Genomic DNA, 26,561 nt, shown 5'->3' with positions numbered 1-26,561 from the left:
CCCACGTGGACCTCTAGCCCCGCGGGTTCTTCCTGCGGCCCCGGCGCTCTGTCCCCTGCGCGGGCCGCGGAGCCGTCGGGCGGACGCCCCGGGGGAGCCTCGGGAGGCGGCGATGGTGAGTGCGCGGGGCCGGGGGTCCCGGGCCTGGGGTGGGAAGCGCGGGAACCGGCTGTGGGCGCGCGAGCCCGGGGCCCCTCCGCGCCCCAGGCCGGGGTCTCGGGCCCCGCGTTGGGTTTAACCTTCTGAGGGTAGATTTTCTTGGTGAACTTCATGTTTGAGCTGATTCATTTGCTTGCTTTCCTTCCCTTTTAATTCCTGTATCAAGCATTGCTGCCATATAACTCCGGTTTATCTAAGCATTTTGTAATTTTATTCCCTTATTTGAATGTATAAAGTTTTTATTTTCTTGGGTGATAATCTGTAGTAGACTGAGAGATAATAATGTGAGAAAGACAAAAGAATTCTGGAACCAAACAATTTTTAATCCTTTTTGGGGAGAGAATCTCAAGCTAAGAGATGGATGTATTTAAGATCTCAGGTACAGTTATCATATTCTAGGTCCATTTTTTTTTTAATCTTCATTTTATTGAGATATATTCGCATACCACGCAGTCATACAAAACAAATCGTACTTTCGATTGTTTACAGTACCATTACATAGTGGTACATTCATCACCCAAATCAATCCCTGACACCTTCGTTAGCACACACACAAGAATAACAAGAATAATAATTAAAGTGATAAAAGAGCAATTGAAGTAAAAAAGAACACTGGGTACCTTTGTCTGTTTGTTTTTTTTAATCATCATTTTATTGAGATATATTCACATACCACGCAGTCATACAAAACAAATTGTACTTTCGATTGTTTACAGTACCATTACATAGTTGTACATTCATCACCCAAATCAATCCCTGACACCTTCATTAGCACACACACAAAAATAACAAGAATAATAATTAGAGTGAAAAAGAGCAATCGAAGCAAAAAAGAACACTAGGTACCTTTGTCTGTTTGTTTGCTTCCCCTACTTTTCTACACATCCATCCATAAACTAGACAAAGTGGAGTTTGGTCCTTATGGCATTCCCAATCCCACTGTCACCCCTCATAAGCTACATTTTTATACAACTGTCTTCGAGATTCATGGGTTCTGGGTTGTAGTTTAATAGTTTCAGGTATCCACCACCAGCTACCCCAATTCTTTAGAACCTAAAAAAGGTTGTCTAAAGTGTGCGTAAGAGTGCCCACCAGAGTGATCTCTCGGCTCGTTTTGGAATCTCTCTGCCACTGAAGCTTATTTCATTTCCCTTCACATCCCCCTTTTGGTCAAGAAGATGCTCTCCATCCCACGATGCCGGGTCTACGTTCCTCCCCGGGAGTCATATTCCACGTTGCCAGGGAGATTCACTTCCCTGGGTGTCCGATCCCACGTAGGGGGGAGGGCAGTGATTTCACCTTTCAAGTTGGCTTAGCCAGAGAGAGAGGGCCACATCCGAGCAACAAAGAGGCACTCAGGAGGAGACTCCTAGGCACAAATACAGGGAGGCCCAGGCTCTCCTTTGCAGCAACCGTCTTCCCAAGGGTAAAACTTATGGTAGAGGGCTCAACCCATCAAACCACCAGTCCCCCATGTCCGTGGTCATGTCAGCAACCATGGAGGTGGGGTAGGCGAATACCCCTGCATTCTCCACAGGCCCCTCAAGGGGGCACTACATCGTTGTTTTTTTTTTTTTTTTTTTTCCTTGTTTGTCTTTTTTCTTCTTTTTTTTTTTTTTTTAACTTTCCCTTCTTTTTTCAAATCAACTGTATGAAAAAAAAAGTTAAAAAGAAAACAAACATACAATAAAAGAACATTTCAAAGAGACCATAGCAAGGGAGTAAGAAAAAGACAACTAACCTAAGATAACTGCTTAACTTCCAACATGTTCCTACTTTACCCCAAGAAAGTTACATACTATAGCAACATTTCAGTGAACTTGTTCCTACTACATCCATCAGAAATTAACAGACCATAGTCATTTCTGGGCATCCCCAGAACGTTAAATAGCTTATCTGTTCTTCTTGGATTATTGTTCCCCCTTCCTTAATTGCTCTCTACTGCTAGTTCCCCTACATTCTACATTATAAACCATTTGTTTTACATTTTTCAAAGTTCACATTAGTGGTAGCATATAATATTTCTCTTTTTGTGCCTGGCTTATTTCGCTCAGCATTATGTCTTCAAGGTTCATCCATGTTGTCATATGTTTCACCAGATCGTTCCTTCTTACTGCCGCGTAGTATTCCATCGTGTGTATATACCACATTTTATTTATCCACTCATCTGTTGATGGACATTTGGGTTGTTTCCATCTCTTGGCAATTGTGAATAATGCTGCTATGAACATTGGCGTGCAGATATCTGTTCGTGTCACTGCTTTCCGATCTTCCGGGTATATCCCGAGAAGTGCAATCGCTGGATCGAATGGTAGCTCTATCTCTAGTTTTCTAAGGAACTGCCAGACTGACTTCCAGAGTGGCTGAACCATTATACAGTCCCACCAACAATGAATAAGAGTTCCAATTTCTCCACATCCCCTCCAGCATTTGTAGTTTCCTGTTTGTTTAATGGCAGCCATTCTAACCGGTGTTAGATGGTATCTCATTGTGGTCTTAATTTGCATCTCTCTAATAGCTAGTGAAGCTGAACATTTTTTCATGTGTTTCTTGGCCATTTGTATTTCCTCTTCAGAGAACTGTCTTTTCATATCTTTTGCCCATTTTATAATTGGGCTGTCTGTACTATTGTCATTGAGTTGTAGGATTTCTTTGTATATGCAAGATATCAGTCTTTTGTCAGATACATGGTTTCCAAAAATTTTTTCCCATTGAGTTGGCTGCCTCTTTACCTTTTTGAGAAATTCCTTTGAGGTGCAGAAACTTCTAAGCTTGAGGAGTTCCCATTTATCTATTTTCTCTTTTGTTGCTTGTGCTTTGGGTGTAAAGTCTAGGAAGTGGCCTCCTAATACAAGGTCTTGAAGATGTTTTCCTACATTATCTTCTAGGAGTTTAATGGTACTTTCTTTTATATTGAGATCTTTGGTCCATTTTGAGTTAATTTTGTGTAGGGGGTGAGGTAGGGGTCCTCTTTCATTCTTTTGGATATGGATATCCAACTCTCCCAGCCCCATTTGTTGAAAAGACCATTATGGCTCAGTTCGGTGACTTTGGGGGCCTTATCAAAGATCAGTCGGCCATAGATCTGAGGGTCTATCTCTGAATTCTCAATTCGATTCCATTGATCTATATGTCTATCTTTGTGCCAGTACCATGCTGTTTTGGCAACTGTGGCTTTATAATAAGCTTCAAAGTCAGGGAGTGTAAGTCCTCCCACTTCGTTTTTCTTTTTTAAAGTGTCTTTAGCAATTCGAGGCATCTTCCCTTTCCAAATAAATTTGATAACTAGCTTTTCCAAGTCTGCAAAGTAGGTTGTTGGAATTTTGATTGGGATTGCATTGAATCTGTAGATGAGTTTGGGTAGAATTGACATCTTAATGACATTTAGCCTTCCTATCCATGAACATGGAATATTTTTCCATCTTTTAAGGTCCCCTTCTATTTCTTTTAGTAGAGTTATGTAGTTTTCTTTGTATAGGTCTTTTACATCTTTGGTTAAGTTTATTCCTAGGTACTTGATTTTTTTAGTTGCTATTGAAAATGGTATCTTTTTCTTGAGTGTCTCTTCAGTTTGTTCATTTCTAGCATATAGAAACATTACTGACTTATGTGCATTAATCTTGTATCCCGCTACTTTGCTAAATTTGTTTATTAGCTCTAGTAGGTGTATCGTTGATTTCTCAGGGTTTTCTAGATATAAGATCATATCATCTGCAAACAATGACAGTTTTACTTCTTCTTTTCCAATTTGGATGCCTTTTATTTCTTTGTCTTGCCGGATTGCCCTGGCTAGCACTTCCAGCACAATGTTGAATAACAGTGGTGACAGCGGGCATCCTTGTCTTGTTCCTGATCTTAGAGGGAAGGCTTTCAGTCTCTCACCATTGAGTACTATGCTGGCTGTGGGTTTTTCATATATGCTCTTTATCATGTTGAGGAAGTTTCCTTCAATTCCTACCTTTTGAAGTGTTTTTATCAAAAACGGATGTTGGATTTTGTCAAATGCTTTTTCAGCATCTATTGAGATGATCAATTGATTTTTCCCTTTCGAGTTTTTAATGTGTTGTAATACATTGATTGTTTTTCTTATGTTGAACCATCCTTGCATGCCTGGAATGAACCCCACTTGGTCATGGTGTATGATTTTTTTAATGTGTCTTTGGATTCGATTTGCAAGTATTTTGTTGAGGATTTTTGCATCTATATTCATTAGGGAGATTGGCCGGTAGTTTTCCTTTTTTGTAACATCTTTGCCTGGTTTTGGTATTAGATTGATGTTAGCTTCATAAAATGAATTAGGTAGTGTTCCATTTTTTTCAATGTTTTGAAAGAGTTTGAGTAAGATTGGTGTCAGTTCTTTCTGGAAAGTTTGGTAGAATTCCCCTGTGAAGCCATCTGGCCCTGGGCATTTATTTGTGGGAAGATTTTTGATGACTGATTGGATCTCTTTGCTTGTGATGGGTTGGTTGAGGTCTTCTATTTCTTCTCTGGTCAGTCTAGGTTGTTCATATGTTTCCAGGAAATTGTCCATTTCTTCTACATTATCCAGTTTGTTGCCATACAGTTGTTCATAATATCCTCTTATAATTTTTTTAATTTCTTCAGGATCTGCAGTTATGTCACCTTTTTCATTCATTATTTTGTTTATATGGGTCTTCTCTCTTTTTGATTTTGTCAGTCTAGCTAGGGGCTTGTCAATCTTGTTGATCTTCTCAAGAACCAACTTTTGGTGATATTTATCCTTTCTATTGTTTTTTTGTTCTCTATGTCATTTATTTCTGCTTTAATCCTTGTTATTTCTTTTCTTGTACTTGGTTTAGGATTGGTTTGCTGTTCATTTTCTAGCTTCTTCAGTTGATCCATTAGTTCTTTGATTTTGGCTCTTTCTTCCTTTTTAATATATGCGTTTAGTGCTATAAATTTCCCCCTTAGCACTGCTTTTGCTGCATCCCATAGGTTTTGGTATGTTGTGTTCTCATTTTCATTTGTCTCTATATATTTAGCAATTTCTCTTGCTATTTCTTCTTTAACCCACTGATTGTTTAGGAGTGTGTTGTTTAACCTCCAGGTATTTGTGAATTTTCTAAGTCTCTGATGGTTATTGACTTCTAATTGTATTCCATTGTGGTCAGAGAATGTGCTTTGAATAATTTCAATCTTTTTAAATTTATTGAGGCTTGTTTTATGTCCCAGCATATGATCTATTCTGGAGAAAGTTCCGTGAGCACTAGAAAAGTATGTGTATCCTGTTGATTTGGGATGTAATGTCCTGTAGATGTCTGTTAAATCTAATTCATTTATCAGATTGTTTAGGTTTTCAATTTCCTTATTGGTCTTCTGTCTGGTTGATCTATCTATAGGAGAGAGTGATGTGTTGAAGTCTCCCACAATTATTGTGGAAACATCAATTGCTTCCTTTAGTTTTGCCAATGTTTCTCTCATGTATTTTGTGGCACCTTGATTGGGTGCATAGACATTTACGATTGTTATTTCTTCTTGCTGAATTGCCCCTTTTATTAGTATGTAGTGGCCTTCTTTGTCTCTCAAAACATCCCTGCATTTGAAGTCTATTTTATCTGAGATTAATATTGCTACACCTGCTTTCTTTTGGCTGTAGCTTGCATGAAATATTTTTTTCCATCCTTTCACTTTCAGTTTCTTTGTGTCCCTGTGTCTAAGATGAGTCTCTTGTATGCAACATATTGATGGTTCATTTTTTTTGATCCATTCTGCGAATCTATATCTTTTAATTGGGGAGTTTAATCCATTTACATTCAACGTTAAAACCGTGAAGGCATTTCTTGAATCGGCCATCTTATCCTTTGGATTATGTTTGCCATATTTTTCCCTCTCTCTATTAATATCCTTTATTGTACCCATACCGAATCTCTTTAGTACTGAACCTTTCTCCAAGTCTCTCTGTCCTGTCTTTGTTTCTCTGTCTGTAGGGCTCCCTTTAGTATCTCCAGTAGGGCAGGTCTCTTGTTAGCAAATTCTCTCAGCATTTCTTTGTCTGTGAAAAATTTAAGCTCTCCCTCAAATTTGAAGGAGAGCTTTGCTGGATAAAGTATTCTTGGCTGGAAATTCCTCTCACTCAGAATTTTAAATATATCGTGCCACTGCCTTCTCGCCTCCATGGTGGCTGCTGAGTAGTCACTACTTAGTCTTATGCTGTTTCCTTTGTATGTGGTGAATTGCTTTTCTCTTGCTGCTTTCAGAACTTGCTCCTTCTCTTCTATGTTTGACAGTGTGATCAGTATATGTCTTGGAGTGGGTTTTTTTGGATTTATTCTATTTGGAGTTCGCTGAGCATTTATGATTTGTGTATTTATGTTGTTTAGAAGATTTGGGAAGTTTTCCCCAACAATTTCTTTGAATACTCTTCCTAGACCTTTACCCTTTTCTTTCCCCTTCTGGGACACCAATGAGTCTTATATTCGGACGTTTCATATTATCTATCATATCCCTGAGGTCCATTTCGAGTTTTTCAATTTTTTTTCCCCATTCTTTCTTTTATGTTTTCATTTTCCATTCTGTCATCTTCCAGGTCACTGATTCGTTGTTCAACTTCCTCTAGTCTTGTACTATGAGCGTCCAGAATCTTTTTAATTTGGTCAACAGTTTCTTTAATTTCCATAAGATCATCCATTTTTTATTTAGTCTTGCAATGTCTTCTTTATGCTCTTCTAGGGTCTTCTTGATTTCCTTCATATCCCGTACTAGGGTCTCATTGTTCATCTTTAGTTCTTTGAGTAGCTGCTCTAGGTGTGTCTCTTCTGGTCTTTTGATTTGGGTGCTTGGGCTTGGGTTATCCATATCGTCTGGTTTTTTCATATGCTTTATAATTTTCCTGTTGTTTTTGGCCTCGTGGCATTGCTGACCTTGATAGGGTTCTTTTAGGGTTTGTAGACCAGTTGAAGTCCTTATCTCTAATTTATCAGATCTACAGCTTCGTGGAGTACACTTTCTCTAACTAACCAGCAGGTGGCGTCCACGAGCCACCTGTTCTCCACAAGCCAGATCTCCCCTGCTTAGCCTTTTTGGTGAGTGGGGGAGTGAGTCTTGTGGGGCCCAATTGGTGTCCCAAGCTTGCGTGTGTAGTTGGTGTTGCCTGCCCTGTATGTGGGGCGTGTTTCTGGGCAGTCGGGGAGGGGGGGTGGCCCTAACAATCAAATCTCCCTGATGATCCTAGAGTTTTAAAGCTGCTGCAATAGTCTAATCCTTCAGTTCAGTCCTGCCACAGTTTGTCTCTGCCACTGACCCACAAGTCTTTGGTATTGGCGTATGGCTCCTGAGACTTGCAAGTGGGTCCCTCTTCCAGGCTGTGCACCCCGGGTCCTCTGTTGAGGGATGACTGTGCTATGTCACAGGTGAGTGCTGTCCCCCCAGGGCAGTTCTGGGCTGCTGGGCTGTGTTGGGAGGCTCCCAGTCTGCTCAAATGATGGCTGAATGGGGCTCTGTTAATTCACACTGCTCCCCCTTCCCAGCTCTGGGACATTCAGCTGAGGTTGCAGGGAAGGCTAATGTCCACGCCCAGTTTTGTGGTGTGTGCCTGTTATTTGAAGCACTTCCGTCACACTGGGTTGTCTGGGGCAGCTCTGGGCTATGGGGCTGGCGATGGGCAGGAGTGTTTCCTGTCCACCAGGATGGTGGCTGTGAGCGGACACCCCCCTTTTCTTGGGAAGTTGTGTTGTTTAGTGAATTTTCTCAGCCACTGGATTATTGCCTTTTGTCTCAGAGCTCTCTTAGTTCTGCTCTTGACTTGACGTGCCCAAATTTCAATTCTTTGAAGCTTTCTGTATTGAGCTTCTTAGAGTAATTGTTTTAGAAAAAGCAAAAAGGATTTAAAAAAAAAAAAAAAAAAAAAAAAAAAAAAACCGGCCCTCCTCAGAGATCTAATGGGTTATTGAAATGCTAATAGACAAAGCAACCAGGGCCATTAAGGAAAAGTGCCCAGGGCAGAGAGATCAGCCTTGCTTCGGGATTTGCATATGCGCCTCAAGGCCTGATCTCCGCCCTTCCCCTTTCTGTGTTCACCAGAACTCCAAAAATCCTCTGCTTTATTTTGGAGTTTTGCGTGTTGTTTTTTTTCTATGCCTGTCTCCTCTCTGCTGGGCTGGCTGCTCTCAGAGTCTCTGGTGTCTGGCCTCAGTCTATCTATGGTTGGAGTTTGAATCAGTAGAATGAGTTTCCGGTAAGAGCAGCCACTGCAATTCTCCCTTCTCCTTCCTGGAGCTGACAGCCCCTCCTCCCCCGGGACTGAGCCTGGCAGGGAGGGGCGCGGGTCCCCTGGCCGCAAAACTTACAGATTTCGCTGATCTCAGCAGTTCCCCACGTTTTCATGAGTGTTGTATGAAGTATGCCCAAAGACAGATTGCTCTGTGGTGTCCAGTCCACGCAGTTCCTGGCTTTTTACCTACTTTCCTGGAGGAGTAACTAAAACATACAGCTCACCAGTCTGCCATCTTGCCCCGCCTCCGTCTGTTTGTTTTTGTTTGTTTCCTTCCCCTATTTTTCTACTCATCCATCCATAAACTAGACAAAGTGGAGTGTGGTCCTTATGGCTTTCCCAATCCCCTTGTCACCCCTCATAAGCTACATTTTTATACAACTGTCTTCGAGATTCATGGTTCTGGGTTGTAGTTTGATAGTTTCAGGTATCCACCACCAGCTACCCCAATTCTTTAGAACCTAAAAAGGGTGTCTAAATTGTGCGTAAGAGTGCCCACCAGAGTGACCTCTCGGCTCCTTTTGGATTCTCTCTGCCACTGAAGCTTATTTCATTCCTTTCACATCCCCTTTTGGTCAAGAAGATGTTCTCTGTCCACGATGCCAGGTCTACATTCCTCCCCGGGAGTCGTATTCCACGTTGCCAGGGAGATTCACTCCCCTGGGTGTCTAGATCCATTTTTTTTTTTTTAATCATCAGTTTATTGAGATATATTCACATACCACGCAGTCATACAAACAAATTGTACTTTCGATTGTTTACAGTACCATTACATAGTTGTACATTCATCACCTAAATCAATCCCTGACACCTTCATTAGCACACACACAAAATAACAAGAATAATAATTAGAGTGAAAAGAGCAATTGAAGTAAAAAAGAACACTAGGTACCTTTGTCTGTTTGTTTGCTTCCCCTACTTTTCTACACATCCATCCATAAACTAGACAAAGTGGAGTTTGGTCCTTATGGCATTCCCAATCCCACTGTCACCCCTCATAAGCTACATTTTTATACAACTGTCTTCGAGATTCATGGGTTCTGGGTTGTAGTTTAATAGTTTCAGGTATCCACCACCAGCTACCCCAATTCTTTAGAACCTAAAAAGGTTGTCTAAAGTGTGCGTAAGAGTGCCCACCAGAGTGATCTCTCGGCTCGTTTTGGAATCTCTCTGCCACTGAAGCTTATTTCATTTCCTTTCACATCCCCCTTTTGGTCAAGAAGATGTTCTCCATCCCACGATGCCGGGTCTACATTCCTCCCCGGGAGTCATATTCCACGTTGCCAGGGAGATTCACTTCCCTGGGGGTCTGATCCCACGTAGGGGGGAGGGCAGTGATTTCACACCTTTCAAGTTGGCTTAGCCAGAGAGAGAGGGCCACATCTGAGCAACAAAGAGGCATTCAGGAGGAGACTCTTAGGCACAAATACAGGGGAGGCCTAGCCTCTCCTTTGCAGCAACCGTCTTCCCAAGGGCAAAACCTATGGTAGAGGGCTCAACCCATCAAACCACCAGTCCCCTATGTCTGTGGTCATGTTAGCAACCATGGAGGTGGGGTAGGCAAATACCCCTGCATTCTCCACAGGCTCCTCAAGGGGGCACTACACATCTTTTTTTTTTTTTTTTCCTTGTTTGTTTTTGTATGTTTTTGTGGCTAGAGAATTTTGATATTTGAAAGGCAATACTTTCCCCAAGACAACTGAATTCCTATTGTAATTGACATGAGGAAGATGACTAAAAGTTTGTGAAACTCCTTGAAAATCCTAAAACAGTTAACGAATTAGGGCCAAACCCCTAATGCATTAAATATGCTACTTCTTCCTGAAAATATTCCTCAGTTTGAGAGTGAAAGGAAGAACAAACTATGATGCCACTTGTCATTTTAGTTGCAGAGAGATTTCAAAATTTTCATTTTTATGGTTTGCACTTTTATAAACGTTACAGTTTAAGGATTAAATGTTAGACTGGTTTAGGAAACCATTCTAAGTTAAAATAAAATTAACTGAAAATTAAATTTAAAAAAGTAACAATGAATTAAAACATAGTTTAAAAATTAAAATATGATTTACATTATTGTCTATTTATTTTAAATAAGTAATGCATGCAAGGATTAAAAAAGATTTTCTACCAGACAAGAAGGTGTAATTTAAAACTCACTGCCAATATATCCTAGTCCCCTTCAGTGCTCTTACTCCAGCCATCTGTAAATACCTGTTTTGATAATTTCTTTTGCATCCTGTCAATGTTTCTTTGTATAAAAACAAACAGAAATGAATGCATATTTTTCTTTCCCACCTTTATTATAGCAAAGGTTAGATAGTGTATATATTGCTATAGACTTTGCTTATTTGTTCTGCTAATCCTGCAGTTTATTTCATATTCATAATGACATCCTTGGTTTTTAGAAAGGTGCATATGATGATGAGTTCTGTATCCAATTATTTCTAAATAGAATCTTTTACTACTGTAACTGTGAGTTAAAATTCCGATTGTCAGATTACACGGCAAAACAAAACGTATCAAACTGTGTTCTTTTCCAGACTTAATGCTTTAAATTTTCATTGTGAAATATATTCAAAAAAGAATGCATGCAGTGCCTTATGGTTAAGTTTTAGTAATAACCACCATATAAATTTCCTTGGAATTATCATCAAGGTTGGTAAGTGGATCTTGGGCAGTTGCTAGAGCCTCTGTTTGTGCCCCTGCCTGAAATCATCTCATTCTAGTCTCACAGATGCCCACTGTCCTGATTTTTTGGTTACTCTTCATACCTTTACCATATATTATTTTTAATTAAGCAGTGTTCTGTTTAGTTCTTCCTCTATTGAACTTTCAACACATCAGTATTAATGGGATTACACTGGAATGGGTTTTATGCAGTATGTTTGCCTCAGTGTGTTTCACACATGCTGGTTTGTGAGTCTGGGGCCCTCCATTTACTCACACGTTCCAAGGCTTTTGGTGTTCAGGTTTTTGTCAAGTTTATCGTGCTTGCTTTTGTGAAAAATTCTGGGCCTGTCTTTTTTTGTTTCAGTCTCCAGTACAAAGGCACAAAAATTGTCTGCATGTTGGAGAAAAATTACTGGTTGTACAACATGCCCATGTTCAAATTTATAGACAATGGCAATGGAGTTTATCAATTGGCCCTGCCACTGTTCTTTTCTTCCTTCTGCTCACTCTGGGTTTAGTTGGCTCTTCTTTTTCTCATTCCTGCAGTTGTGAGGTTAGGTCTGTGATTTGAGATCTTTTTTTTGTGTGTGTAAGCATTTAGAGCTATACATGCTTGTGCTGCATCCCATAAATTTTGCTGTGTTGTGTTTTTATTTTCATTCGCTTTAAGAATGACCTGTTGGGTTGTTAAGTTTAATTTCCACATATTTGTGAATTTTCCAGTTATCCCCTGGTTATTGATTTTTAGCTTCTTTCCATTACGGTGGAAGAAACACTGAATGACTGTATTATTTTTAAATTTTTTGAGACTTGTTTTGTGACCTAACATCTGATCTATCCTGGAGAATGCTCCACGTGCATTAGAGAAGAATGTGCATTCTGCTGTTATTAGATGATGTGTTCTGTACTGTATATGTCCGTTACATCTAGTTTGTTTAGAGTATCATTCAAATCTACTCCCTTATTGATCTTCTGTCTAGATAGTGTATCCATTATTGAAAGTGGTGTGTTGAAGTCTCCTGTTAATGTAGAATCGTCTGTTTCTCCTTTCAAATCTGTCAATATTTGCTTCATATATTTTGGGGCTCTACCATTCAAATGCATGGATAGTTACAATTGTTTTGTCTTCTTGTTGAATTGACCCATTTATCAGTATATAGTGACCTTCTTTGTCCCTTGTAACAGTTTTTAAAATTATTACTTTTTTAATTGCAGAAGTTGTAGGTTTATAGAAAAGTCATGTAAAAATAGGTTTTCATATACCCTCCGTCATTGACATTAGTGTGGTACCTTTTTTACAATTGATGAAAGAATTTTGAAATAGTACTATTTACTGTCACCTATGGTTTACATTAAGTGTATTTTTTCCCATATACCACCGTATCATTAGCATTTTGTGTTAGTTTCACACATTTGTTTTAATTCATGAAAGAACATTCTTATACTTGTGCTGTTAACACAGGGTTCACTGTTATACAGTCCCATGTTTCGTCTTCTAACTTTCATTCTAGTGACATACATGCCCCAAAACTTCCCTTTTCAACCACATTCATGTACATAGTTAAGTGCTGTTGATTACATTCAGAATAATGTGCTCCTGTCCCCGCCATCCATTTCCAAAGTTTACAATCAGCTAAACTGAAATTCTGTACAAATTAAACATCAGCTTCCATTCTCTACCCCAGTTTGTCCCTTTGTAACCTGTATCTAGATTCTAACACTATGAATTTGCTTATTATAATTAGTTCATGTAAGTGAGATTGTACAACATTTATCCTTTTGTGTCTGGCTTATTTCACTCAACATAGTGTCCTTAAGGTTCATCTGTGTCATCACATACATCAGGATTTCATTCCTTTTTATCGCTGAATAATATTCCATCATATGTATATACCACATTTTATTTATCCATTCATTGATTGATGGGACCCTTGGGTTGCTTCCATCTTTTGGCAATTGTGAATAATGCTGCTGTGAACATCAGTGTGCAAATCCCTGCTTTCAATTCTTCTGGGTATATACCTAGTAGCAGGATTGCCGGTGCTACCGTTATGCAAAACACCAGAAATGGATTGGCCTTTATAAAGGGGGTTTGTTCCAGTTTGCTAATGTTGCCGTTGTGCAAAATACCAGAAACGGATTGGCTTTTATAAAGGGGGTTTATTTGGTTACAAAGTTATAGTCTTAAGGCCATTAAGTGTCCAAGGTAAAGCATCAACAGTAGGGTCCCTTCACTGGAGGATGGCCATTGGAGTCCAGAAAGTCTCTGTAAGCTGGGAAGGCATGTGGCTGGTGTCTGCTGATCCCAGCTTGAATTCCAGCTCCTCTCTCAGTTCCTGTGCTTTCGTCAAAATGTTGCTCTTGGGACGTTTGTCCTCTCTTAGCTTCTCCGGAGCAAAAGTCTGATTTCAGCAGCTGTCTTCAAAATGTCTCTGTAGGTTGCAGCTCTGAGGTCCTTCTGTTTGTGAGCCCCTTTATAAGACTCCAGTGAACTAATCCAGGCCCACACTGAATGGGTAGGGCCATACCTCCATGGAAACATTCAATCAGAGTTCACACCGTAACCAAAGTTGTCACTCACAGTTGCGTGGGTCACATCTCCATGGAAACAACCTAATCCCAATATCCCACAAGACTGGATTAAAAGATCATGGCTTTTTCTTGGGGGACATAATATATCCAAACTGGTACAGGGTTTATGTGGTTACAAAGTTACAGTCTTAAGGCCATGAAGTGTCCAACGTGAGGCATCAACAATAGAGTACCTTCACCGAAGGATGGCCCATGGCGTCTGGAACGCCTCTGTTGTCTGGGAAGGCACGTGGCTGGTGTCTTCTGATCCCAGGTTGTGTTCCAGCTCCTCTCTCAGCTCCTGTGTGTTCTTCAAAATGTTGCTCTTGGGATGTTTTGTCCTCCCTTAGCTTCTCCAGGGCAAAGTATCAGCAAAAGTCTGCTTTCAAAGGCCATCTCCAAAATGTCTCTCTTGGTGGCACCGCGGAGCTCCTTCTGTTTGTAAGCTCTTTCATAGGAGTCCAGTGATTTAATTAAGCCCCATGCTGAATGGGCGGGGCCACACCTCCATGGAGATGATCTGATCAAAGGTATTACCCACAGGTGGGTGGGTCACATCTCCATGGAAACAAACTAATCCAAAGATTCCAACCTAATTAACTCGAATACATCTGCCCCCACAAGATTGCATTAAAGAACATGGCATTTTGGGGGACATAATGCATCCAAACCTGCACATATGGCAATTCTATATTTAGCAAATTCTATATTTGCTGAACTGTCCTCCACAGTGGCTTCACCATTTTACAGTGCCACTAGCAGTGAATGAATGTCCCTACTTCTCCACATCTTCTTCTACACTTGTAGTTTTCTGTTTATTTTAATAGTGGCCGTTCTAGTGGATGTGATATGGTTTCTCATTGTGGCTTTGATTTGGCATTTCCCTAATAGCTAGTGATGTTGAACATCTTTTCATGTGCTTTTTAGCTATTTGTAAACCCCCTTTGGAAAAATGTCTATTCAAGTCTTTGCCCATTTTAAAATTGAATTGTTTCATATTAAAAAAAAAAAAGGCCAGGAACATAAGTGTATTAATTATGACAAATCAATAAGAAAAATATACAAATTAGTACATCAAGACTAGAAGTCCTTTTCAAAAGACAACAGAACAGTGTGTTTAAAACATCTGGAATCCCAGAAGATTGGAATGAGAAGGATCTGTATATTTCTTTTTTTGGACATATGTATCAATTTATTTTAGGAGACAAATTTCTGGGTCATGGGGGTTTATGTACGTTTAACATTCCGAAAGTATTCAAACCATTTAGCACTACCTTGAAATTTTGGCTCATTATTTCTGATAGTTATTTTGTTAGATGTTTTGGGTTTTCTTTTTACAAAATGATGTCATATGGACCTATTGACATTATATTTCTTCTATAATCTTAAGAACTCATTGCCTTTTTGCCTCCAAAAAAAGGTTTGCTGATTAGAAGTAGTCATCCTTCATTTATACCCAACCTTAATGGAAAGGGCTGAAACTTTCAGTAATAATCACAATGTAGATACAATTGCTTTTGTAGATAGACTTTATAAGTTTAATGAAATTTCTTAATATTCCTATTTTCCTGAGGGTTTTACCATAAACTGATGTTGGATTTCATTGAATTCTTTTGTATATTTGAGATGATCATGTTTTCTGTGTCAATGTGTTTTACATTGATGTATTTTGCAATATATCAGTCTTGCATACTTGAAATAAAGATCACTTGATCAGATGCAAAAAAAACTTGTTTTTTATTGTTGAGTTGTAGGATTTCTTTATGTATTCTGGATATCAAACCCTTATCAGATACATGATTTCTAACTATTTTCTCCCATTGAGTAGGTTATCTTTGCACTCTTGTGAAAGTCTTATGATGCACAAAAGTTTTTAATTTTGAGGAGGTCCCATTTATCTATTTTTTTCTTTCATTGCTTGTGCTCTGGCTATAAAGTCCAAGAAACCAGTGCCCAACACAATATCCTGAAGATGCTGTGTTCTGGTTTGCTAATGCTGCTGTTATGTAAAACACCAGGAATCACTGGCTTTTATAAAGGGGGTTTATTTGGCTACACATTTACAGATCCATGGTCATAAAAGTGTCCGAACTAAAGCATCAAAAAGAGGATACTTTCACTGAAGAAAGGCTGATGGCATCCAGAACACCTCTGTTAGCTGGGAAGGCACATGGCTGGGATCTGCTCGCCCCAGGTTATGTTTCAGCTCCTCTCTCAGCTGCTGTGTGTCCTTAGCTTAGCATCTCCAAACGTCCTTCTCTCTGCAACTCCAAGCATCTCTGAGCATCTCTGCCAGCTTCCAAGCATCTCTCTAAAAGTCTCTCTCAGCTGCTCTTGTGGCATTTTGTCCTCTCTTAGCTTCTCCAGAGCAAACTCTGGGCTAGCAACTCAAAGCATCAGCAAGCATCTGTCTCAGCTGCTCTTAGCTCCTTCTGTCTGTGAGCTCTCTTACAGGACTCTAGTGATTTAATTAAGACCCACCCTGAATGGGCGGGGTCCACATCTCCATGGAAATAATCTAATCAAAAGTATCACCGACAGTTGGGTGAGTCACATCTCCATGGAAACAATCAACAGTTTATTGCTTGCCCTCCCAAGACTGCATTAAAGAACAATGTATCCAAACTGGTAAATGCCCCCTACATTTTCTTCTAGGAGTTCTATGGTCCTGGTTCTTATATTTATGTCCTTGATCCATTTTGAGTTAAATTTTGTGTCTGATGTGAGAAAGGGGTTCTTTTACTTTGATGAAATGAAATGAAAGTTGCTGATATGCAATATACCAGGAATGCACTGGCTTTTAACAATGGGGATTTATTAGCGTACAAGCTTACAGTTCTTGGCCATGAAAATGTCCAAATCAAGGCATCATCAGATGGTCCAGTGATCCTCCGTCAGATGGCGAGGCACGTGGCATCTGCTGGTCTCTCCCTTTTCTTCTAGGTTTCATTGCTTCCAGCTTCTGACTTCAGTGGCTTCCTCTAAGTTTCTGTGGCTTTCTCCCTCAGCTTCTGCGTGTCCCCTTCTCCCCCAGCTTCTGTGTGTCCCCTTCTCTCCCAGCTTCTGTGTGTTTCTCTGTCTGTCAGCTTCCGTTCTTTCTATTTCATCCTCTTACAAAAGGACTCCAGTAAGAGGATTAAGACCTGCCTGGGGCATGCCTCAACTGAAATAATGTAATGAAAAAGTCCCACCCACAAGAGGTCTGCCTTCACAGCAGTGGATTTTCTGGGGTACATACAGCTTCAAACGGTCACAGGAGTCCTCTTTCATTCTTTCGCAGTCCTCTTTCATTCTTTTGCATATGGATATCCAGTTCTTCCAGAACCATTTGTTGAAGAGACCATTCTTTCCCAATTGAGTGGACTTGGCAGCCTTGTCAAAAATCAGTTGGCCAAACTCAACAGGCGAATTCACTGCCCTCTCCCCTATGGGGGACCTGACTCCCAGGGGTGTAAATCTCCCTGGCAACACAGAATATGACTCCCAGGGATGAATCTGGACCCAGCATCGTGGGATTGAGAACATCTTCTTGACCAAAAGGGGGAAGCGGAAGGAAACAAAATAAAGTTTCAATGGCTGAGAGATTCCAAATGGAGTTGAGAGGTCACTTTGGTGGGCATTCTTACGCACTATATAGATATCCCTTTCTGTATTTTAGTGAATTGCAATAGCTAGAAGTAAATATCTGAAACTACCAAACTCCAACCTGGTGGCCTTGACTCTTGAAGATGATTGTATAACTATGTAGCTTACAAGGGGTGACTGTGTGATTGTGAAAACCTTTTCGATCGCACTCCCCTTGTCCAGTGTATGGATGGATGAGTAGAACAATGGGGCCAAAAAACTAAATGAAAAATAGGGTGGGATGAGGGGGATGATTTGGGTGTTCTTTTTTACTTCTGTTTTTATTCTTATTTTTATTCTTTCTGGTGTAAAGAAAATGTTCAAAAATGGATTGGGGTGATGAATGCACAACTATATGATGGTACCGTGAACAGTTGATTGTACACCATGGATGATTGTATCATATGTGAATATATCTCAGTAAAACTGAATTAAGAAAATGGATTGGGGTGATGAAGGCACAACTATATGTTGGTACTGCGAACAGTTGATTGTACACCATGGATGATTGTATGGTATGTGAATATATCTCAATAAAACTGAATTAAAAAAATCAATTGGCCATAGATGTGAGGATGTATTTCTGAAATTTCAGTTCCATTCCATTTGTCAATATTTCTGTCCTTGTGCCAATACCGTGATGTTTTGACTGCTGATGCTTTGTAATATGCTTAAAGTCAGGAAGTGTGAGTCCTCTAACTTTGTTCTTTTTTCAAGATATTTTTGGCTATTTGGGGCCGTTACCTTTCCAAATAAATCTGATTATTGGCTTTTCCATTTCTGCAAAAAGGGTGTTGGAATTTTGATTGGGATTGCATTGAATCTTTACCTTTTTGTGTAGAATTGACATCTTAATGATATTTAATTTTCCAGTCTATGAACATGGCATGTCCATCCATTTATTTTGGTCTGTTCTAATTGTTTAGAGTTGATAATGCGGGAACTATATTCACATGTGGATATATACATGTCTACCTATTGTATATATGCAATTATATAGTTATGTAAATATCTTGCATTTTATTTATATATATTTTAATCAATTTAGGTATCGAATTTTCTGGTATATAAAATGGTTATTTTACTGTTCTTCTTTACTCTGTCCTGCAGGCTGTCATACTATACACACACCCACACACCCACACCCACACACATCTCATTAACCTCTTGTGCTAGTTTGACTCTGTTATGTATCCCACAAAGCATGTTCTTTTAGTCTAATCTTGTTGGTGCAGACTTATTATGAGTGGGATTTTTTGATTAGGTTGTCTCCATGGAGATGTGACCTACCCAATTGTGGGTGGGACCCTTTGATTAGATTATTTCCATGGAGATGTGACCCTTCCCATTCAAGATGGATCTTAGTTTGTTGGCATCCTCTATGAGAGGATAAAAGGCAGAGACATTGTGCCGGTTTGAATATATTATGTCCCCCAAAATGCCATTGTCTTTGAGGTAATCTTGTGTGGGCAGACGTATCAGTGTTGATTAGATTGTAATTCTTTGAGTGTTTCTGTGGAGATGTGTCCCAGCCAACTGTGCGTGATGACTCTGATTGGATAATTTCCATGGAGGTGTTACCCCACCCATTCAGGGTGGGTCTAAATTAAATCACTGGAGCCATATAAATGAGCTGACATACAGAGGGAACTCAGTGCAGCTGTGAGTGACATTTTGAAGAGGAGCCACAGACAAGAGGGACACTTTGAAGAATGCACTGGAACTGAGAGAGGAGCTTCAGCTTGCAGAGACATTTTGGAGACAGCCGTTGAAAGCAGACTTTTGCTCCGGAGAACCTGAGAGAGGACAAATGCCCCAAGAGCAACTAAGAGTGACATTTTTGAGGAGCTGAAGCCTAGAGAGGAACGTCCTGGGAAAAAGCCATTTTGAAACCAGAACCTGGAGCAGATGCCAGCCACGTGCCTTCCCAGCTAACAGAGGTTTTCTGGATGCCACTGGCCATCCTCCAGTGAAGGTACCCGATTGTTGATGCCTTACCTTGGACATTTTATGGCCTTAAGACTGTAACTGTGTAACCAAATAACCCCCCTTTTATAAATGCCAATCCATCTCTGGTGTTTTGCATTCTGGCAGCATTAGCAAACTAGAACAGACATTTTCAAGAGAGCTCAGAGATGCGTAGAGAGAAAATGCCCAGAGACATTTTGGAGACACCCATTGAAACCAGAACCAGGAGAGAAGCTAAGAGATAAAATCCAGATTTTTCCCTGGAGAAGCTAAGAGAAGACCCCCAAACACCTAGAGAGAAATGCTGTGGGAGAAACCAGCAAGGACACACAGGAGCAGAGAGAGAGAGAAGCTAAGACAGAAGCCAAGAGACATTTTGGAGAAGGCAACAGAAACAAGAAGCTAACTCCATGAGAGGCCCAGCAGATTCCGGCCATGTGCCTTCCAGTGTGACAGAGGACCCCCAGATGTCATTGGCCTTTCTTCAGTGAAGGAATCCTCTTGTTAATGCCTTAACTGGGACATTTTCATGGCCTTAGAGCTGTAAATTTGTGAATACACTCCTAGGGCAAAAGCTGATCCATTTCTGGTATTTTGCATTCCGGCAGCTTTAGCAAACTGGAACACCCCTCACTAAGTGAAATATTCCCAAAGGACCTGAATTTGATTTATTTGTTCTCCAAAAGAATTTGAGAGCTGCATGGTTCAAAATTTATCTGTTTTATTCAGTCCTGTAGAGCCTGCATGTACTAGGATGTGTGCAACTATAATAACTTTTACTCCATGAAGGAGCCAGGGGTCTTAAAGCAGTCTTCCACAAGGCGTGGAGCTTTTCCAGGAGAAGCAGCAAAACGATGTCTGAATGGAACAGGTTGTTTCCTTTATCTGTATTCCATAGTGCCCCAGAAAGAATCGGGCCTATCTCCTCGTCGCCCTGGCAAATAACAACCATAGTAACAACAAAACTATAAGGTAATGCAGTAGAAGTGCAGTTGTTAGTTGAGGCTCTGAAGAGAAACTGCCTTGTAGCATCCTAATTGGGTAATGTTATCAATATGATTCTGTTTCTTCTATTTCTCTGCGATGAACTAGTTGTAATCAAGTCTGCTCTAATGACCTACATACAGAGTTATTTTAAGAACTATATGAGTGAATGTGTATAAAGCTCTTTGGAAAGTCTTTCTTATATTCTAGGGTGTTCAATGAATGGCACATTTTTTTTTTTTTTTGATTTCTCAGACATGAACATCTTATATAACCACATTACAATGATCAAAATCAGGAAATTAACATTAATACAAAATTGTTGTTAAATCGAGAGACTTGATTCAATCTCACCCATTTCATCATAATGTCCTTTTCCAATCCAGAATCCAGTCCAGACCACATGTTGCACTGAATTGCCACACGTCCCTTGGTCTTCTTTAATCCAGAATGATCTCAGTCTTTCTTTGTCTTTCATCGTCTTGCCATTTTTGCAAAGTACTGACCAGTTATTTTGTAGAATGTCCCTCAGTTTGGGTTTGTCTAATCTCCTCATCGTTAGGTTCAGATTATGCCCTTCTGGCAACCGTACCACAGACGTGATGGCTGATTCCAGATCAGGACAGGGAAAGTACAAGATGAGCCTCGAACATCTCGTGGTGCCAGAAAGTAAAGCAGTACTCAAAAAATGATGGGGAAGTGTCAAAAGGATATAGGACTCAACTGGAAGGGGATTCCAATGGCCAAATCTTAATTCTCCAAATCCCAAGAAAGTCCAGCTATAGCTCAGGAAGGGGCAGTTCTCCAGTCCCTGTGAAGTGCTGAACGGATCACATGCTTTTTGGATCTACAGTACTTAAATCCCAGGTATAACAGGATTCAAGGGCCTGCCTTCAACCACTTTTAACATCCAGAAACATGCAGATGTGCATCATCCAGAGAAAGCCTCCAGCGGCCTTATTCCCCAGGCCACCGACGATCACTGTAAATCCATCAGGCTCAGAAAAATCCTTGGACGCGGCTCCAGGCAACTGTCAGGTGCAGCCGTCGCAAGGAGCATCTTTCAATTCTCTCCTGGTCAGAAGATCAGTCCTGGGGCTGGAGGGTGGATCCAGCCGTGTCTCCAAAGGTCACGGGGCCGCGGACATCCTTTCCGTTTGCAAATCCACTGGGGGTCGGCCGAGGGGTGCCGGGGACCACCGTGTTCCCTGGCTCCTCGCCAGTCTTCCTCCTCCAGGCCGCCCCGAGCCCGCCCGGCCCGCGGAGCGCCTGAATGGCACATTTTTATCATCAGAATATAAAATGAGTTATAGTATTTGACGACTTCAAAATAGATGTGTTTTGAAAAAGGGATGGCATTTGGGAAAAAACATAATCAAAGCAAACTGGAGTCTATGGTCAACAGTAACATTGTAAAATGCTTCCATTAAATGTAACAAAGGCAATATACCAAAGTTAAATGTGTAGGACAGGAGGATATAAGGGAAGATATGGGATTCTTGGTAGTGGTGTTGTTTTTTGTCCCTACGATTATATTGTATTGTGTGACATTTTAGTTTTCTTCTTACTATCTTTTTTATTATTCACACACACAAAAAAGCTTTTTCATGGTAATCAATATGTTCAAGTTCTGACTGTGGTGATAAATGTACAACTTTATGATGATACTGTGAACAACTGACTGTACACTGTGGATAATTGTGCGGTATATGAATGTATCTCTATAAAATTGTAGGAAAAATGTAAATGGGGTAAAAGTGCTGGAGAAAACATGGAGAGAGGGATGTACCTATTTACTGTTGATGAGGAGGCAGAATGGTGTAGCCTTTCTGGAGGTCGCTGTGGTGGCTCTGCAAGAAGCTACGTATGTGGGGGCCATAAGGTCCTGCAATTTCATTATGGGGTATGTACTTGGAAGATGTGAGAGCAGAGACATGAATGGACATTTGCACACTGGTGTTCATGCAGGCAGTATTCATGATTTGCAATGGGTGGAGGTGGCCTAAGGGTACACCAACTGAGGAACAGAATGGTGAACTGTGGTGTATGCATGCAACGGAATACTGAGCAACTGCAAGAAGGAATGAAGCTATGAGACACGCAACAAGGTGAATGGATCCTGTAACAGCATTTTGAGTGAAGTATGCCAGAAACAAAGGCAAACACTATAATGCCTCACCAATATAGACTAACTACAGTGTGTAAACTCAGAATTGAATCTTAGAGCACAGCCTAACAGGGAAACGATTATTGTAATGGTCCCTAGATTGTAAGCTCTTACAGCAGTCAAATCTATTCCTGAATTGTAATGGCTGTCTCCAAACTCTGAGATGCTGATTGCTTTGTGTATAACTTGATGGTCTCTGGAACATTGGTATCTGTGTGACACCTGAAACTCAGAGCTAGAGCTCAGCAGCTATGAATGTCAGTATTAATACATACAGCAACTGTTTTAAAAAAAAAGCTGAAAAAGAGCCCAGACTTCAATTAGAGATAAGAATGAAGCAGATCTGGTTAAGACTAAGGCAAGTTGGGCCAAAGGGTAAAGGTTGAAATTGGCTGTGTGTTAAAACTTCAACTTCCATGTGAGACCAAGGGAAGAGATGTTTATTTGGTGTAGGATCTATATTTTCTAAACGGTATAACTTCTACAGTTTGTTCAAACACCACAATTACTTTGAACTTTGGATAGGAAGTGAGATATGGTAGGTTTGTGTAGTTTAGAATGAAAGAGCAACACATCCCAAAGTAATTTGGGCGGAGAATAAAAATATATATTTGGGGCCCCCCTGAGGAGCTGGGGGAGGATGCAGAGGTGTTGGGCTTCCTCACCTGGATTGTTGCTGATGTTCTCACAAACATGGGGACTGACGGCTTGGTATGCCGAGCCCTCTGTCTTGGGGCTTGCCCTTAAGAAGCTTGTAACTGCAAAGGAGAGGCTAAACCTGCTTATAATTGTGCCTAAGAGTCTCTCCCCGAGTGCCTCTTTGTTGCTCAGATGTGGCCTCTCTCTGTAACTAAGCCACCTGGGCAGGTGAACTCACTGCCCTCCCCTCCATGTGGGACCCGACTCCCAGGGGCATAAGTCTCCCTGGCAATATAGGATATGACTCCTGGGGATGAATCTGGACCTGGCATCATGGGATTGAGAACATCTTCTTGACCAAAAAAGGAACATGAAATGAAACGAAATAAAACTTCAGTGGCTGAGAGGTTTCAAATGGAATCGAGAGGTCACTCTGGTGGACATTCTTACACACTATATAGATTACTCTTTTTGGGTTTTCATGTATGGAAATAGCTAGAAGTAAACCTGAAACTATCAAACTCCAACCCAGTAGCCTTGACTCTTGAAGACGATTGCATAACTATGTAGCTTACAAGGAGTGACAGTGTGATTGTGAAAACCTTGTGGATCACACTCCCTTTATCCAGTGTATGGATGGATGAGTAGAAAAATGGGGACAAAAACTAAATAAAAAATAAGGTTGGAGGTGGGATGATTTGGGTGTTTTTTTTTTACCTTTATTTCTTATTCTGATTCTGGTGTAAGGAAAATGTTCAAAAATAGATTGGAGTGATGGATGCATAACTGTATGAAGGTCCTGTGAACAGTTGATTGTACACCATAGATGATTGTATGGTATGTGAATATATCTCAGTAAAACTGAATTTAATTAAAAAAATAGGTGTGTTGCGGGTTCTCAAGACCTCCACGATGTTGGATGATTGATTGGTGTGACTTCTGGGAATCAGTGTATAGTCCTCCTCACAACTGATTTATGACAGCAAAAGGATACAAACCAAAAACAGCAAAGGGAAAACAAACATCCATGGACCAAAGTCTGGAGGAAATCAGGTGCGAGCTTTCAGAAGTTTTGTCTGTGACATAACACAGAACAGGCTGAATCCCCCAGCAATGAATCATGACAACACGTGTGAAATGGCTACCGTGGAAGCTTCATAGAGACTTGTTACACAGGGTTTTTATTGGGAGCTGGTCACGTGAGCACCCTCTGCCTAGTGTGTACCAAAATTACAGACTGCCAGAAGGAAAGCAGGGGTTCAGCACATATCACATTGTTGGCATAAAAGTGTAGGCACAACAAGCCACTTGTCGGCTGGGTTGGTGGGACCCTTCCCAACATCCCAGTTCCCAGATAATCAATGAAGAGCCAACCTTGAAAACAGGCCTGTCTAAGAAGAAGCAGTTTTAGCCTGTTACGTTAACTGGTTTCTGCACATGAAGTGGTAGAAATTTGTTGAGAAAGCACCACGGATATGCTGTACAGAGAGTAGTAAGGGCTGACACAAGCAGATCATTTTACACCTTACACCAACATGAGGGGGATTCCTTTTCTGCTGCTGCTCTACCAAATAGGTAAATTCTAGCATCAGAATCACCACGTGGTAGCTTTTTTCTGTTCCCTGCACACAGATATCTATGGGTGCATGATGTATGTCAGAGACCAGAGTGTAGGGGACTGACGCAGCTCAGTGTTTCCTATGCCAGCGATGGGGCTGTCATGCTCTTCTGTCCAAAAGGGGCATTGACATGTGAGAAGTTGGGAATACACCTCTAGGGTGGCTTGTCGGGAATCTCTTTCTCCTGGAATTGGACAGAAGGTTGGGTGTGTTGTTTTGGAGCAAATCACTGCCAAACTTCCTATTTTATAATCACTGGCAAATTTTCAGTCAAACAGTTTTGGACTTGAATGAACTCACTTGCAAATTGGGACTTGCAGTCTCTTCTGCAGCAGTTCATCAATTCCCAGAGTACTTTGTTATGTCTCTGGTGGAAAGAGCACTTCTGGCATTGTGTGTGTGTGCGTGTGTGTGTGTATGTGTACACTCAAAATTAATTGGTGGGCAGCAGCACCAAGGCTGTGAGTGTAGGAATTTTGTGGGGCTCTAAGTTGTCATGTCTTCTTGCTCTTGAGTTCTAACTTCCAAATAATTTCCTAATCTCCATGAAAATGGGAGAGACATGGGAAGAAACTGGGTCTGTGATAAATATTACACAAAAAAGTAAAAATGAATTATACTTCTCCAAAAGAATATTTTCATTCAGCCAGCTGGACCTGACAGCTTTTGATGGCTTAGAGTACTTCAGGACAGTGGTCAGCTCTCCCTTGTTGCAACTTATATTTCCACAGGCCTCCAAGCCTCTCATGTTTGGTGAGGGGGATAGAAGTAAAGCTCCTGGACTCTCGTTATGTATTCATTCAAGCCTTGGTTCTGTGTTTCATGCAGTGCTGAATGATACAGTGGGTAATAAGGAAGGAGATGGAGTTTTTCTCACAGGGACTCAATGGTCTCCAAATCGAAATGTTTGTTTCATTTGTCTGGCATGTCTCTCATTTCTCCAAGAAACTCTGGGCCCTGCTGTTAGAGAGCAGCAGAACTTGAAGTGAACTCAGTAAAAATGTAGAGATTAGTTTTGTGTTTTCACGGGACTCTTAAATACGTGAGGAAGCAAGTGTGGATAGAGGGGAAAAGTTCTGGTGGTCAAGTCATAGAGCACATGTTTAGAGACCACAAATGTGATGTGAGCCTCCTATGCATCCCCTGTGCTTAGTCTCCCCCATCCTCCTGCACACAGATGTGGGTTGTTTTAGGACTCAGTGAACTTTGAGGATGTGGCTTTGAACTTCACCCTGGAGGAGTGGTCTTTGCTGGATCCTGCTCAGAGGGAGCTCTACAGGGATGTGATGCTGGAAACCTTCAGCAACCTGGCCTCAGTAGATAAGGATAACTTCAGTCCTTCATTCAGTTATTTAGTGAACAAGTATTTCTTTATCAGTGCCATTAAAAGATTTGAGACGTAGAAAGGGCATACGCTGGTAAATAAGGCAAGCATGGTTACAGCCATCCTGGAATCTAGTAATTTTTCCATGACATTGAAAATCCATTTATTAAACTGAGCTATTCTTTTTGTCTCACTTAGTCTTGTAGATCTTTGGTGTCCTTAGCGTGGGTATGGGCCTTATGGGTCATTTGGGGGCACGCAGAAGCCTTCTTGTTTGACTTTGTGATGGGTTTACTATGTTCATTAAACTGGCTACTATTTTTACTGTGCCTGTTGATAAAGTTCTGCAACATTTAAACACATTGATGTCTCTTTGCTCATAGGACTTTTCAAGGCCTTTGCTCCTTATAAGATTTGTTCACCTTTTTTTTGTTTGTTTCAGGCAGTGAGACTCAATTTCAAGCCAATAGGCTAGTTTCTCCAGAGGAAAGTTTTGGAAAAAACGTATTCAAGGAACAAAAAACATCAAAATTCACAAAAAATGATTCTTGGATCAGCATTTTAGGAAAAAATATCGATGCCCATAGCATTGAAAATCAGTGCAAA

General features: G+C 40.7%; 1 long non-coding RNA gene across 1 annotated transcript; it reads left to right on the top strand.

Moving 5' to 3' along the window:
* LOC119520529 lies at nt 1-26,561 on the top strand. Its single transcript, XR_005214191.1, has 3 exons — nt 1-115; nt 23,896-24,065; nt 26,398-26,561. It is a non-coding gene; the product is annotated as an uncharacterized LOC119520529 (long non-coding RNA).

This window comes from Choloepus didactylus, chromosome 25 (genome assembly GCF_015220235.1).
Source record: "Choloepus didactylus isolate mChoDid1 chromosome 25, mChoDid1.pri, whole genome shotgun sequence".
Lineage (NCBI taxonomy): Eukaryota > Metazoa > Chordata > Mammalia > Pilosa > Megalonychidae > Choloepus > Choloepus didactylus.
Note: the sequence above shows the minus strand (reverse complement) of the source record. Positions and strands in the feature narration are given on the sequence as shown.